This window comes from Oncorhynchus keta, chromosome 3 (genome assembly GCF_023373465.1).
Source record: "Oncorhynchus keta strain PuntledgeMale-10-30-2019 chromosome 3, Oket_V2, whole genome shotgun sequence".
Taxonomy (NCBI): Eukaryota; Metazoa; Chordata; class Actinopteri; order Salmoniformes; family Salmonidae; genus Oncorhynchus; species Oncorhynchus keta.
This window is the reverse complement of record NC_068423.1, coordinates 15,852,522-15,867,230: the sequence shown is the minus strand read 5'-3', so window position 1 is coordinate 15,867,230 and position 14,709 is coordinate 15,852,522. Positions and strand designations below refer to the sequence as shown.

The window sequence follows — 14,709 nt, the reverse complement described above, 5'->3', positions numbered from 1 at the left end:
CCAAGGCACCTATTGGTGGTGGAGGGAGTGAGTTACCCCCTAACAAAGACAATGCCATCTTAAATTATATCCATTATGATTGTGTCAATAGGCTTGTGCAGCATTCAACTCGCACAGACACACAAACCTTCTCTCCATCTTTATATGTACTGTGTCCTATAATTACCCCAGCGTTCATCTAGCACAGACACACAAAACTTCTCTCCATCATTATATGTACTGTGTCCTATAATTACCCCAGAGTTCATCTAGCACACAAACCTTCTCTCCATCTTTATATGTACTGTGTCCTATAATTACCCCAGCATTCATCTAGCACAGACACACAAACCTTCTCTCCATCTTTATATGTACTGTGTCCTATAATTACCCCATTTCTGAGTTATGCTAACTGTGTGGGTGCAGAGCACATGACGGACTGGGTGAGGACCAGACCCCAAACTTGGCTCATGCACACACACACTCTTACACACACACACACACACACACACTTCCCAGAGGTCTGCAACAGCGGCGGAAGCAGGGACACTGGGTTTGGAGTGGCTCAATCCGTGGGCAGTTTTCCCAGGAGAAGTCCATTAATATTCCGAACAGACGTCTCTATGGTAATCTGCCCCCTCCGAGCCCAATGGGTGGTCCTTTTAAATGCAAAATTCCGCACAATAAGAGCGAGATCCTGCCAACTTCCAACCCTTGGAAACTGAACGGTTATAGAATGCACAAATAAATAGATGAATAAGTGATTGGTTTTATGTGGGGAAAATACCAACAGAAATTGTGGAAATATTAATAAGTTGTTAACCCTTTGCCAACAGTCTTCGCACCCCCGTGGAAATCTAATTAACATAATACAATATCCCCATCAAAATCTGTCTGTTTAAGCTAGAGATATCAGTTGTTTTGCATGGGCTGCGTCTCAATCACCCACATCCGCCGATATTGCCCCCCTGCAACTGCAGTGAAATGTGGCAATGCTCGAGCGAAGTTTGTCAGACCATGAGACACCCCAAAAATCGGCCTTCTCACAAAAACCCACAAGTCTCACAAGAGTCATTCATAAGGTCCCCGGTACATTTAAAAAAATGAATGGAAGTACAGTCTATATAATTTATTGCCCAAAATATGGTGATAAATACATGTAAAAATATAAATATATATATATTTTCCTGATCTTTCTTATATCTCTCAGATATAGGACAGACACTTCAGAACAAATTTCCTTCAGATTTTTGTGGGGACTGTTACAGGGTTTCGTCTTCCTCCTCTGAGGAGGAGTAGTAAGGAAGGATCGGAGGACCAAAATGCAGCGTGGTATGTATCCATAATGTAATTTAATGGAAAATTAATACAAAATACAAAAGAACAAGAGAATCAAAATGAAAACCGAAACAGTCCCAAATGCTGCAAACACTGAAACGGAAAAATAATCACCCACAAATCAAGGGACAACGATTGACAGCTGCCTCTTATTGAGAACCATACCAGGCCAAACACAGAAATACCAACTCATAGAAAAACAAACAAAGACAACCCATCCAACTCACGCCCTGAACATATTTAAACAAAGGCATAACAAAAGAACTCAGGTCAGAACATGACAGCGATATTTTCTTTAATGTGTTTCTATTGGCTAATAGCAGTAATGCCAAATTCAATGTTTCATCCAGTAATTTTCAATACATTTTTTATACCTTGAGGTATATTTTTTTATACCTTTTTATACCTTGATACCTCAAAATCAAATAGTTAAATGAGCCTTGGTATGACCATCTTAAAACAATTCCATATAGCTAAGGTACTGTAATTAGCCTTTAACTGCTTATGTATGAGAAAAAGTTGACTAAATAAGAAAATGTCCTAATGAAATAAACATAATCGGTGTTCCATGGCCTAATAATAATAATAACTAAACAAATAAAAATTGTTAACCATTTTTAAAACTTTTATTTTTATTTTTAAACAATACAAAGTCTGAAGTGAACTCATTAAAACAAAGGGAAGTAGCATTTAAGAATTCAGTAACAACCCTAAGGGCAAACTTATTTGCTTATGTTGTTGTGCAAAGCCCACTGTATGAAAATCACATTGACTTTATGACGCTCTTGGGCTGTATTACTTACTGTATTCAGTCCAGTTCTCTTCACATTATCCAACTGCTTTCTGCTGTTGGCAACTTCCCCGTTCCCCCACCCCCTCTTGGAAACATCTAACCCCTCTGTCCCAGGGATGTTATCCCCACTGCCCCCTCATTGCAGCAGGCCACTGTCATTGTCCCTAGGGACCAGCACAATGGGGGCGACTTGACCCCCCCCCCCATTTCCCCTCCTTTCAAAATGGCCTGGCCTCCAGAAGGCACTGCCTGGACACAGAGGAAACTTACAGGCTTTTTTACTGCACTTTGCACAGAGGCCTATGGAGAGGGCCGCTGGTCTCCCACGGCAACAGACACCCACACGAGCCAGAAGCAGGAGCCTATTAGACCAAAGTCTGGATATTGTGAGGACCATCAGGTGCTAGGCCTGTTTTTGTCTGGGCTCTTACACATGTGGTAGGATTTATAGGGTCTTGGTCCTTTTTGCTCTGTTTCTTACAATGTGGCTTTGAAAATCCTTGCTTGTTGGGGGTTGCATTAGGGTGGTTTGTTTGAGTCCTGGAGCTGTGATGGTTCAACAGAGCCAACAGCATTTTCTTTTGAGGAGCTTTGCCAGCTTCATGATGGTACCTAGCTACCATAATTGAAAGTTAGCTAACTACTGTACCAGGATGTTAGCTAGCTTGTGTACCAGGATGTTAGCTAACTACTGTACTAGGGCGTTAGGTAGCTAGTGTACCAGGAAGTTAGCTAGAGTATACCAGGAAGTTAGCCAGCTAATATACCAGGAAGTAAGCTAGTTACTGTAACAGAAAGTTAGCTAGCTAGTATGCCAGGAAGTTAGCTAGTTAGTATACCAGGAAGTTAGCTAGCTTGTATACCAGGAAGTAAGCTAGCTTGTATACCAGGAAGTTAGCTAGCTTGTATACCAGGACGTTAGCTAGCTACTGTACCTGGAAGTTCCAAACCCATCTCCCCCTGTTTCTCTGTATCAATTCTGATAAAACTTGAGAGCGGACTGAACTTTTTAGAATTGACATTCAACTTCTGTCTTGGGTCATAGCTCCCTATTCAGAAAGATAGGTCAGAGGTTAGTCAGAAGATAGCTTTATGGGGAAATGTTGCAGCGAGGGAGGAGGGTGAGAGGAGGAATTAGGGGGGCTCTTGGGGACTCTGAATGTTTGGGCGAGGGTCTAACACCATGACAAGCGCTGGGGGTTTTCTGTGCTTTAGGAGTTAAGACAAATGGTCAATGGTAAATATTCCTGAGTTATTTCACAGTGGCCCAGCATTTCCCAAAAGACAGGCAGACCAGGGACCTGGCAGTGCTCTCCCAGGACTGGAGTTTATGGAGAGGAACGACACACACACACACACACACACACACACACACACACACACACACACACACACACACACACACACACACACACACACACACACACACACACACACACACACACACACACACACACACTCCCCCTTGCTGTAGCCATATATCTCTTTCACTCTTGCCAAATCTGACCATTTATTGCTTTCATTCCTAGTCTGATTCCTTAACTTACTGTTCATACTTTTGCATGGTGTGGGCTGTTCCTCTTTAACCCACCAACCTACAACTTACTCCAACACCCTTCCCCCTTCATACACCCTCAAACACCCACTGACAAACTCAGCCACCACATGAAACCATGGGTTGTTGTCCTTATAGATCAGTTGGGGTTTGGACTCTTGACATTTCCTATACATCACTATGGCTGAACCCAGTCTGTGTGGCTCTGGGTAGCCACATTTAGCCTCTGGTTCTGTACCGGATCTGTGGGTTCTGCTCACCACCTGGTATACTGCACTGCACCAGCGGCCCCATCAGAGGAGTGTGTGTGTGTGTGTGTGTGTGTGTGTGTGTGTGTGTGTGTGTGTGTGTGTGTGTGTGTGTGTGTGTGTGTGTGTGTGTGTGTGTGTGTGTGTGTGTGTGTGTGTGTGTGTGTGTGTGTGTGTGTGTGTGTGTGTGTGTGTGTGTGTGTGTGTGTGTGTGTGTGTGTGTGTGTGTGTGTGTGTGTGTGTATGTGTGTGTGTGTGTGTGTTAGAGAGTCTGTGTGTGTGTGTGGGAGGAGGGATATGTAAACTTTGTTATAGTATCTATGGTATCTGTTATTGTTCAGACTATGAGCTGCACACACACACGTTGATCAAACAGCACAGAGTTATCACAGTGCTAGCACCCTCCAGTCCTTCAAAAAAGGAGCCTATTGCTATCGTACGACAGTGGTACAGGGCTCTGAATCACGCTATGGTAATTCCTTAACGTTTTTTAGAGCGAGTAAGGATCGATCAGAGAGTGACTGAATTGGAAGTAGGCCAACATGTCTTCAGCAGTCACTCCGTGCGGAGATAAGACATTAACCAAAGCAGGACTGTCTCATCTTTGTAATGTGCCTGATTTTTATTGGCTGTATTTTCATGGAATTACACCAATGTCGAGATAAATCCCTCTTATACAATCCAAACCTTAGCGTAGGCATATTACTCTGTAATGACTAATGACAACATAATGGCAGAATAAATCATTCAGAAGAGTGAAAAAAAAGAAGCAATGGCCTCAAAATGTTTGATGCACCAAAAAACTATTCCCAATGATATTTATCCTGTTATTTCAACACTTGATATAACAACAGTGATGTGATGCTGAGGGAGTGGAGCATTCCTCCGTTCTGACTGCACAGTCTCAGTCTAACTAACAAGACCTGCCACATGGGAAAAGATGCGAGAGAGAGAAAGAGAGAGAAGAGAGAGAGAGAGAAAAAGAGAGAGAAAGAGAAAAATAGAGTAGGGGGGAGAGAGAGCACAAGCCAAAGGAGAGAGGAAGAGAGATGTGAGAAACTGAGTTTGTTAGAGTCTGCTAATGCAGCGTTAGAGGACGGCTCTGTTTTTTACATTGAGGAATGAAGTTCAATAACCTGCTGTGAAATTCTAGTAGAGGAGTCTGAGCGATGGAGGACAGAGACAGCAAGACACCGACAGACAGGATTGAGGGATAAAAACTCCAAACAGTCTACCCGACCGCTTGAAGGCATCTGCATGGTCCTAAAGCACACTGTTGTCCTGTTTTGTATCACATTACAATGACAAAACTTGGGTGGACAAAAACAGCGTGGGGGGGGGGGGGCATGTACCCCCTGTCTCCAATGAAAGCTGCACCCCTGGGAATAAGTGTAGCAGATATTACACCACCTAAGCATGGTGGGTGGGAACTCTTTCCATTAAAATACAACACACGGGTACTTTAACCTTTGGTGGGAGCTTGCAACCTGGTTCACACAGGAGACTGAGACGGGAATAACATACTACAAGGTCTCGTTTTATAACATGATCGCAAATATTTAAAAAATATTGGAAAAAGGAAAAACAATCAAGTAACGAAAGCTCCCACTGTGATGTAGGCCTGTAGTGCAGATTCAGTTGTAGTGCACTCAATGGGCCGTGGCAAGAGATCAGAGTTCTGGAGGAGTAGCGTCAAAGCCACCTGTAACATCCTCATAAGAACTGCAAGACAGAAAACGGGTGAAAGTATGATGTCTGTATCAATGACAACCTCTGTTTGTAAGTCTATAGCAAGGCTCTCAACCCCTCTTCCTGGAAAGCTGCCATCCTGTAGGTTCACTTCAACCTTAATCTAGCACACCTGATTCTAACAATTAGCTGGTTGATAAACTGAACCTGCCAAAAGTGTGCAAAGCTGTCATCAAGGAAAGGGGTGGCTATTTGAAGAATCTCAAATATAAAATGTATTTTGATTTGTTTAACACTTTTTTGGTTACTACATGATTCCATATGTGTTATTTCATAGTTTTGATGTCTTCACTATTATTCTACAATGTAGAAAATAGTAAAAATAAAGAAAAACCCTTGAATGAGTAGTTGTTCTACCATTTTTGACCGGAAGTGTAAGTCAAAACTGTAACTTGGCCACTCAGGAACATTTACTGTCTACTTGATAAGCGACTCCAGTGTAGATTTGGCCTTGTGTTTTAGGTTATTGTCCTGCTGAAAGGTGAATTAATCTCCCAGTGTCTGGTGGAAAGCAGACTGAACCAGGTTTTCCTCTAGGATTTTTTCTGTGCTTAGCTCCATTTAGTTAATTTTTATCCTGAAAAACCCCACATTCCTTAACAATTACAAGCACACCCATGACATGATGCAGCCACCACCATGCTTGAAAATATGGAGAGATGCTACTCAGTAATGTGTTGTATTGGATTTGCCTCAAACATAACACTTTGTATTCAGGACAAAAAGTGAATTGCTTTGCCACCTTCTTTTGCAGTATTACTTTAATGCCTTATTGCAAACAGGATTCATGTTTTGGAATCATTGTTGTTGTTGTACAGGCTTCCTTCTTTTCACTCAGTCTATTAGGTTAGTATTGTGGAGTAACTACAATGTTGTTGATCCATCCTCAGTTTTCTCCGATCGCAGCCTTTAAACTCTGTAACTGTTTTAAAGTCACAATTGGCCTCGTGGTGAAATCCCTGAGCGGTTTCCTTCCTCTCTGGCTACTGAGTTAGGAAGGATGACTGTATCTTTCTAGTGACTGGGTGTATTTATAGACCATCCAACGTGTAATGAATAACTTCATCATGCTCAAAGGGACATTCAATGTCTGCGTTTTGTTCTTTTCTTTCTTCATCTACCAATAGGTGCCCTTCTTTCAGAGGCATTGGAAAACCGCCCTGGTCTTTGTGGTTGAATCTGTGTCTGAAATTCATTGGTCGACTGAGGGACTTTACAGATAATTGTTTGTGTGGGGTACAGAGATTAGGTAGTCATTCACAAATCATGTTTAGCACTTATTGCACACAGAGTGAGTCCATGCAACTTATAATGTGACTTGTTAAGCACATGTTTCTGCTGAACATATTTCCTGCTTCCCATAACAAAGGGCTTGAATTTCAGCTTTTCATTTTTAATTCATTTGTAAACATTTAGAAAAACTTAACTCCACTTTGACATTATGGGGTATTATTGTGTGTAGGCCAGTGACCAAAAATAGCAATTTAATCCATTTTAAATTCAAGCTGAGACACAAAAAAATGTGGGAAAAGTCAAGGGGTGTGAATACTTTCCAAAGGTAAACATGTATTTCTTTGGACTCATACCTTATATTGTTCAGTTGCAGTCTTTCTCAAATTTGCATAATGTTACAACAAAAAATCCACTTAATTATATTATTATAATTTCCTGCATGTGGTAGATATGCCTGTCTTCAGTTGGTAAAGACTGCTAAGTCGCACCATGCAGTGGATATGCCTGTCTTCAGTTGGTAAAGACTGAAGTCACACCATGTAGTGATTGTGTGGCTAAGGCTAGAGGTTGGAATTTGGTGGCCCTCAAGGACCAGGTGAAGGTGGTCTATAAACACTAGAACAATCTAAGGGCCTGGGAAAGGGCTAACTTCCCCTGGGTCGGTGGTTGACCAGGGGACCTGAGCAAACTTCAAATCACCTATCTGTGAGCTGTCAACAAACACTGGCCGACGTGTTCCCAGTCAAGCCTAACCCCTGACTATCGAATACCCAGCTGGTCTGTGTTGCTGCAACACTTAGTCATGACTCATGTCTTTCTCACTCTGATTACTCTCTTTTCCCCCTGCCCTTTGCCCCTTCCTTGCCACTCTATCCTCTCTACCTGACTACGTGATATAGAGCTTCAACCAGGAAGTTACTTTTTCATAGTTAGCAGAACTTGCTACTAAAAGTCTACCCTTTCCCCTTCTCATCTACCTTCTCCCTCTACCCTTTCCCCTTCTCATCTACCTTCTCCCTCTACCCTTTCCCCTTCTCATCTACCTTCTCCCTCTACCCTTTCCCCTTCTCCTCTACCCTATCCCTCTACCCTTTCCCCTTCTCATCTACCCTCTCCCTCTACCCTTTCCCCTTCTCATCTACCTTCTCCCTCTACCCTTTCCCCTTCTCATCTACCATTTACATTACATTTAAGTCATTTAGCAGACGCTCTTATCCAGAGCGATCTACCCTCTCCCTCTCCCTCTACCCTTTCCCCTTCTCATCTACCTTCTCCCTCTACCCTTTCTCCTTCTCCTCTACCTTCTCCCTCTACCATTTCTCCTTCTCATCTACCTTCTCCCTCTACCCTTTCCCCTTCTCATCTACCTTCTCCCTCTACCCTTTCCCCTTCTCATCTACCTTCTCCCTCTACCCTTTCCCCTTCTCATCTACCTTCTCCCTCTACCCTTTCCCCTTCTCCTCTACCCTCTCCCTCTACCCTTTCCCCTTCTCATCTACCCTCTCCCTCTACCCTTTCCCCTTCTCATCTACCTTCTCCCTCTACCCTTTCCCCTTCTCATCTACCTTCTCCCTCTACCCTTTCCCCTTCTCATCTACCTTCTCCCTCTACCCTTTCCCCTTCTCATCTACCTTCTCCCTCTACCCTTTCCCCTTCTCATCTACCTTCTCCCTCTACCCTTTCCCCTTCTCCTCTACCCTCTCCCTCTACCCTTTCCCCTTCTCATCTACCTTCTCCCTCTACCCTTTCCCCTTCTCATCTACCTTCTCCCTCTACCCTTTCCCCTTCCCCCTTCTCACCTACCTTCTCCCTCTACCCTTTCCCCTTCTCATCTACCTTCTCCCTCTACCCTTTCCCCTTCTCATCTACCATTTACATTACATTTAAGTCATTTAGCAGACGCTCTTATCCAGAGCGATCTACCCTCTCCCTCTCCCTCTACCCTTTCCCCTTCTCATCTACCTTCTCCCTCTACCCTTTCTCCTTCTCCTCTACCTTCTCCCTCTACCATTTCTCCTTCTCATCTACCTTCTCCCTCTACCCTTTCCCCTTCTCATCTACCTTCTCCCTCTACCCTTTCTCATCTACCTTCTCCCTCTACCCTTTCCCCTTCTCATCTACCTTCTCCCTCTACCCTTTCCCTTCTCATCTACCTTCTTCCTCTAACCTTTCCACTTCTCATCTACCTTCTCCCTCTACCCATTCTCCTTCTCATCTACCCTCTCCCTCTACCCTTTCCCCTTCTCATCTACCTTCTCCCTCTACCCTTTCCCCTTCTCATCTACCTTCTCCCTCTACCCTTTCTCCTTCTCATCTACCTTCTCCCTCTACCCTTTCCCCTTCTCATCTACCCTCTCCCTCTACCCTTTCCCCTTCTCCTCTACCTTCTCCCTCTACCCTTTCCCCTTCTCCTCTACCCTCTCCCTCTACCCTTTCCCCTTCTCATCTACCCTCTCCCTCTACCCTTTCCCCTTCTCATCTACCTTCTCCCTCTACCCTTTCCCCTTCTCATCTACCTTCTCCCTCTACCCTTTCCCCTTCTCATCTACCTTCTCCCTCTACCCTTTCCCCTTCTCATCTACCTTCTCCCTCTACCCTTTCCCCTTCTCCTCTACCCTCTCCCTCTACCCTTTCCCCTTCTCATCTACCTTCTCCCTCTACCCTTTCCCCTTCTCATCTACCCTCTCCCTCTCCCTCTACCCTTTCCCCTTCTCATCTACCTCCTCCCTCTACCCTTTCTCCTTCTCTCCTTCTCCTCTACCTTCTCCCTCTACCATTTCTCCTTCTCATCTACCTTCTCCCTCTACCCTTTCCCCTTCTCATCTACCTTCTCCCTCTACCCTTTCCCCTTCTCATCTACCTTCTCCCTCTACCCTTTCCCCTTCTCATCTACCTTCTCCCTCTACCCTTTCCCCTTCTCATCTACCTTCTCCCTCTACCCTTTCTCCTTCTCCTCTACCTTCTCCCTCTACCCTTTCCCCTTCTCATCTACCTTCTCCCTCTACCCTTTCCCCTTCTCCTCTACCTTCTCCCTCTACCCTTTCCCCTTCTCATCTACCTTCTCCCTCTACCCTTTCCCCTTCTCCTCTACCCTCTCCCTCTACCCTTTCCCCTTCTCCTCTACCCTCTCCCTCTACCCTTTCCCCTTCTCTTCTACCCTCTCCATCTACCCTTTCCCCTTCTCCTCTACCTTCTCCCTCTACCCTTTCTCCTTCTCATCTACCTTCTCCCTCTACCCTTTCTCCTTCTCATCTACCTTCTCCCTCTACCCTTTCCCCTTCTCCTCTACCTTCTCCCTCTACCCTTTCCCCTTCTCCTCTACCCTCTCCCTCTACCCTTTCCCCTTCTCATCTACCTTCTCCCTCTACCCTTTCTCCTTCTCCTCTACCTTCTCCCTCTACCCTTTCTCATCTACCTTCTCCCTCTACCCTTTCCCCTTCTCATCTGCCTTCTCCCTCTACCCTTTCCCCTTCTCATCTACCGTCTCCCTCTACCCTTTCCCCTTCTCATCTACCTTCTCCCTCTACCCTTTCCCCTTCTCATTTACCCTCTCCCTCTACCCTTTCCCCTTCTCATCTACCTTCTCCCTCTACCCTTTCCCCTTCTCATCTACCTTCTCCCTCTACCCTTTCTCCTTCTCATCTACCTTCTCCCTCTACCCTTTCCCCTTCTCATCTACCCTCTCGCTCTACCCTTTCCCCTTCTCCTCTACCTTCTCCCTCTACCCTTTCCCCTTCTCCTCTACCCTCTCCCTCTACCCTTTCCCCTTCTCATCTACCTTCTCCCTCTACCCTTTCCCCTTCTCATCTACCTTCTCCCTCTACCCTTTCCCCTTCTCATCTACCTTCTCCCTCTACCCTTTCCCCTTCTCATCTACCTTCTCCCTCTACCCTTTCCCCTTCTCCTCTACCCTCTCCCTCTACCCTTTCCCCTTCTCATCTACCTTCTCCCTCTACCCTTTCCCCTTCTCATCTACCTTCTCCCTCTACCCTTTCTCCTTCTCCTCTACCTTCTCCCTCTACCCTTTCCCCTTCTCATCTACCTTCTCCCTCTACCCTTTCTCCTTCTCCTCTACCTTCTCCCTCTACCCTTTCCCCTTCTCATCTACCTTCTCCCTCTACCCTTTCCCCTTCTCCTCTACCTTCTCCCTCTACCCTTTCCCCTTCTCATCTACCTTCTCCCTCTACCCTTTCTCCTTCTCCTCTACCTTCTCCCTCTACCCTTTCTCATCTACCTTCTCCCTCTACCCTTTCCCCTTCTCATCTGCCTTCTCCCTCTACCCTTTCCCCTTCTCATCTACCGTCTCCCTCTCCCTCTACCCTTTCCCCTTCTCATCTACCTTCTTCCTCTACCCTTTCCACTTCTCATCTACCTTCTCCCTCTACCCTTTCTCCTTCTCATCTACCCTCTCCCTCTACCCTTTCCCCTTCTCATCTACCTTCTCCCTCTACCCTTTCCCCTTCTCATCTACCTTCTCCCTCTACCCTTTCTCCTTCTCATCTACCTTCTCCCTCTACCCTTTCCCCTTCTCATCTACCTTCTCCCTCTACCCTTTCTCCTTCTCCTCTACCTTCTCCTTCTACCCCTTTTCCTTCTCCTCTACCCTCTCCCTCTCCCTCTACCCTTTCTCCTTCTCATTTACCATCTCCTTCTACCCTTTCTCATTCTCCTCTACCTTCTCCCTCTTCCAATTTGTAAGTCGCTCTGGATAAGAGCGTCTGCTAAATGACTTAAATGTAATGTAAATGTACCCTTTCTCCTTCTCCTCTACCTTCTCCCTCTCCCTCAACCAATTATCCTTCTCATCTACCTTCTCCCTCTACCCTTTCTCCTTCTCCTCTACCTTCTCCCTCTCCCTCAACCAATTATCCTTCTCATCTACCTTCTCCCTCTACCCTTTCCCCTTCTCATCTGCCTTCTCCCTCTACCCTTTCCCCTTCTCATCTACCGTCTCCCTCTCCCTCTACCCTTTCCCCTTCTCATCTACCTTCTTCCTCTACCCTTTCCACTTCTCATCTACCTTCTCCCTCTACCCTTTCTCCTTCTCATCTACCCTCTCCCTCTACCCTTTCCCCTTCTCATCTACCTTCTCCCTCTACCCTTTCCCCTTCTCATCTACCTTCTCCCTCTACCCTTCCCCTTCTCATCTACCTTCTCCCTCTACCCTTTCCCCTTCTCATCTACCTTCTCCCTCTACCCTTTCTCCTTCTCATCTACCTTCTCCTTCTACCCCTTTTCCTTCTCCTCTACCCTCTCCCTCTCCCTCTACCCTTTCTCCTTCTCATTTACCATCTCCTTCTACCCTTTCTCATTCTCCTCTACCTTCTCCCTCTACCCTTTCTCCTTCTCCTCTACCTTCTCCCTCTCCCTCAACCAATTATCCTTCTCATCTACCTTCTCCCTCTACCCTTTCTCCTTCTCCTCTACCTTCTCCCTCTCCCTCAACCAATTATCCTTCTCATCTACCTTCTCCCTCTACCCTTTCTCCTTCTCCTCTACCTTCTCCCTCTCCCTCAACCAATTATCCTTCTCATCTACCTTCTCCCTCTACCCTTTCTCCTTCTCCTCTACCTTCTCCCTCTCCCTCAACCAATTATCCTTCTCATCTACCTTCTCCCTCTACCCTTTCTCCTTCTCATCTACCTTCTCCCTCTACCCTTTCTCCTTCTCCTCTACCTTCTCCCTCTCCCTCAACCAATTATCCTTCTCATCTACCTTCTCCCTCTACCCTTTCTCCTTCTCCTCTACCTTCTCCCTCTCCCTCAACCAATTATCCTTCTCATCTACCTTCTCCCTCTACCCTTTCTCCTTCTCATCTACCTTCTCCCTCTACCCTTTCTCCTTCTCATCTACCTTCTCCCTCTACCCTTTCTCCTTCTCCTCTACCCTCTCCCTCTACCCTTTCTCCTTCTCCTCTACCCTCTCCCTCTACCCTTTCTCCTTCTCCTCTACCCTCTCCCTCTACCCTTTCCCCTTCTCATCTACCCTCTCCCTCTACCCTTTCCCCTTCTCATCTACCTTCTCCCTCTACCCTTTCCCCTTCTCATCTACCGTCTCCCTCTCCCTCTACCATTTCTCCTTCTCATCTACCCTCTCACTCTCCCTTTACCTCTATAGGCTCATATTGCTGACCTCAGCCCTCCTGGCAGCAGCGGCACACGGGCAGGCAGGCAGGCAGGCAGGCAGACAGGCAGGCAGACAGGCAGGCAGCGGTAACATTTGGTCAACAGATTTCCCTCTCTGCCTTCCTCTCCCCTCATAGAGTTCACTCAGCACAGAGAGAAACGGATGGTGATGGGCAAAAGAAGAGATTGGGTTAACGTGTTTGAGGACAAGATCAGATGGTCACAATCACACAGTTACTTTATCAGACCACATCCAGGTGGAAAGAACATCAGACAGACAGATAAGTAGAACAACTGGGGGTGACTTAGAGAGGGAGAGTTCGAGAGGGAGGAGAAGCTGAGAGATAGAAAGGAAGAGATGAGAGATTCCCCACAGGAATAAGATCTACCATCCCTGCTTGGATTGGGAGGAGGGCCTGCCGGGAGGTAAAAAGACGAGTCATACTGTTGCAATCTTATCTCGTGGTCATTAATTGTATTCTGCTGTTTCTTCCTCCTCTTCCTGCAACGTGTGTACAGATGTACGATCTTAATTTGACCACCCTGTTGTAGGCAACTCAACATTAGAAAGGTGTTTCTATTGTTTGGTATACTCTGTGTATTATAATCCATGTAATAATTCACATTTCCCTGCCGTAACAAACTGGCTCAAATTAAGATCCAACATCTGTAGAACACTTCCCTCACTACTGAGCTTTCAACACACCAAGACCAAGGACATCCTTCATAGTACCCTACAGGATGGGTGGTTATATTGTAGCACTCAGAACACCTCCGATATAGAGAACAATACAGACAATTTATAAATAAATGTACTTTGCAATTAATCAATTGACTTATTAAATGCCTCGCATACATGTGCCTGACGTACGGTAATGTCTGAGGCTGGAAGCAACAGGTCAGCTGTCAGAACACCATCAGCTCAGCGTAGAGTGATAAGGACAGGGGGAATGGGGGTTAGTATGAAGGTGTAGAGGAATTCAGGGGTGAAGTGACCCCCCACCTCCCCGTCAGGAAACCTCTGGTCCCCCTGAGTGGAAATCAGAGCTCTCATCCCTCTCTGCTGCATGTTGTGGTGAGATCCCCCTGTCTTCTCCCTCCTCGCCCCTCCAGAGCCCCTCACTTCCCCCAACTCCCCACCCCCACCATGCTCCCACACCTACCATTAGAGGGGCCAATGATGTAATCAAGTGCTCATTTGTTATTGTGAGTGAAAGGTGCCGGTGCATGGGGTTGGGCGGGATGAGCGACGGGGCAGCCAGTTGCTGTAGTCCCGACGTCTTGATTCAAATTCACTCCACGTGCACCCCCGAAGTGTCAGGAACCCCCCGATCATTGGCAGATACACAAACATATAGTCACAGAAATGGGTCTGGTCTGGTCTCGTGTGTGTGTGTGTGTGTGTGTGTGTGTGTGTGTGTGTGTGTGTGTGTGTGTGTGTGTGTGTGTGTGTGTGTGTGTGTGTGTGTGTGTGTGTGTGTGTGTGTGTGTGTGTGTGTGTGTGTGTGTGTGTGTGTGTGTGTGTGTGAACTCATCAGTCAGGCCACGATGGCATGTCCAGGGGTGTGAAGCACAGCCCATTCACTCCTCTGAGACAAGGACACTGGAGAACTGTCTGGATATCACTGGCAAACCAGACAAAGACAAACGAGACATTAGTTACTGACGGATCTCGCCTTCAGTCATAGA

At 46.1% G+C, this 14,709-nt stretch overlaps 1 long non-coding RNA gene across 3 annotated transcripts; it reads right to left on the bottom strand.

Moving 5' to 3' along the window:
* Window positions 1-10,100: 10,100 nt before the first annotated feature.
* On the bottom strand, window positions 10,101-12,808 carry LOC127913463 (uncharacterized). Of its 3 annotated transcripts, none has more exons than XR_008085598.1 (3): window positions 12,539-12,807; window positions 12,218-12,505; window positions 10,101-10,118 (listed from the first exon to the last, which is right to left on the bottom strand). It is a non-coding gene; the product is annotated as an uncharacterized LOC127913463 (long non-coding RNA). The 3 variants fall into 3 exon arrangements; XR_008085594.1 differs by lacking the exon at window positions 10,101-10,118 and adding an exon at window positions 11,572-11,777 and having other exon boundaries at window positions 12,539-12,805; XR_008085608.1 differs by lacking the exon at window positions 10,101-10,118 and adding an exon at window positions 12,068-12,112 and having other exon boundaries at window positions 12,539-12,808.
* Window positions 12,809-14,709: the final 1,901 nt, after the last annotated feature.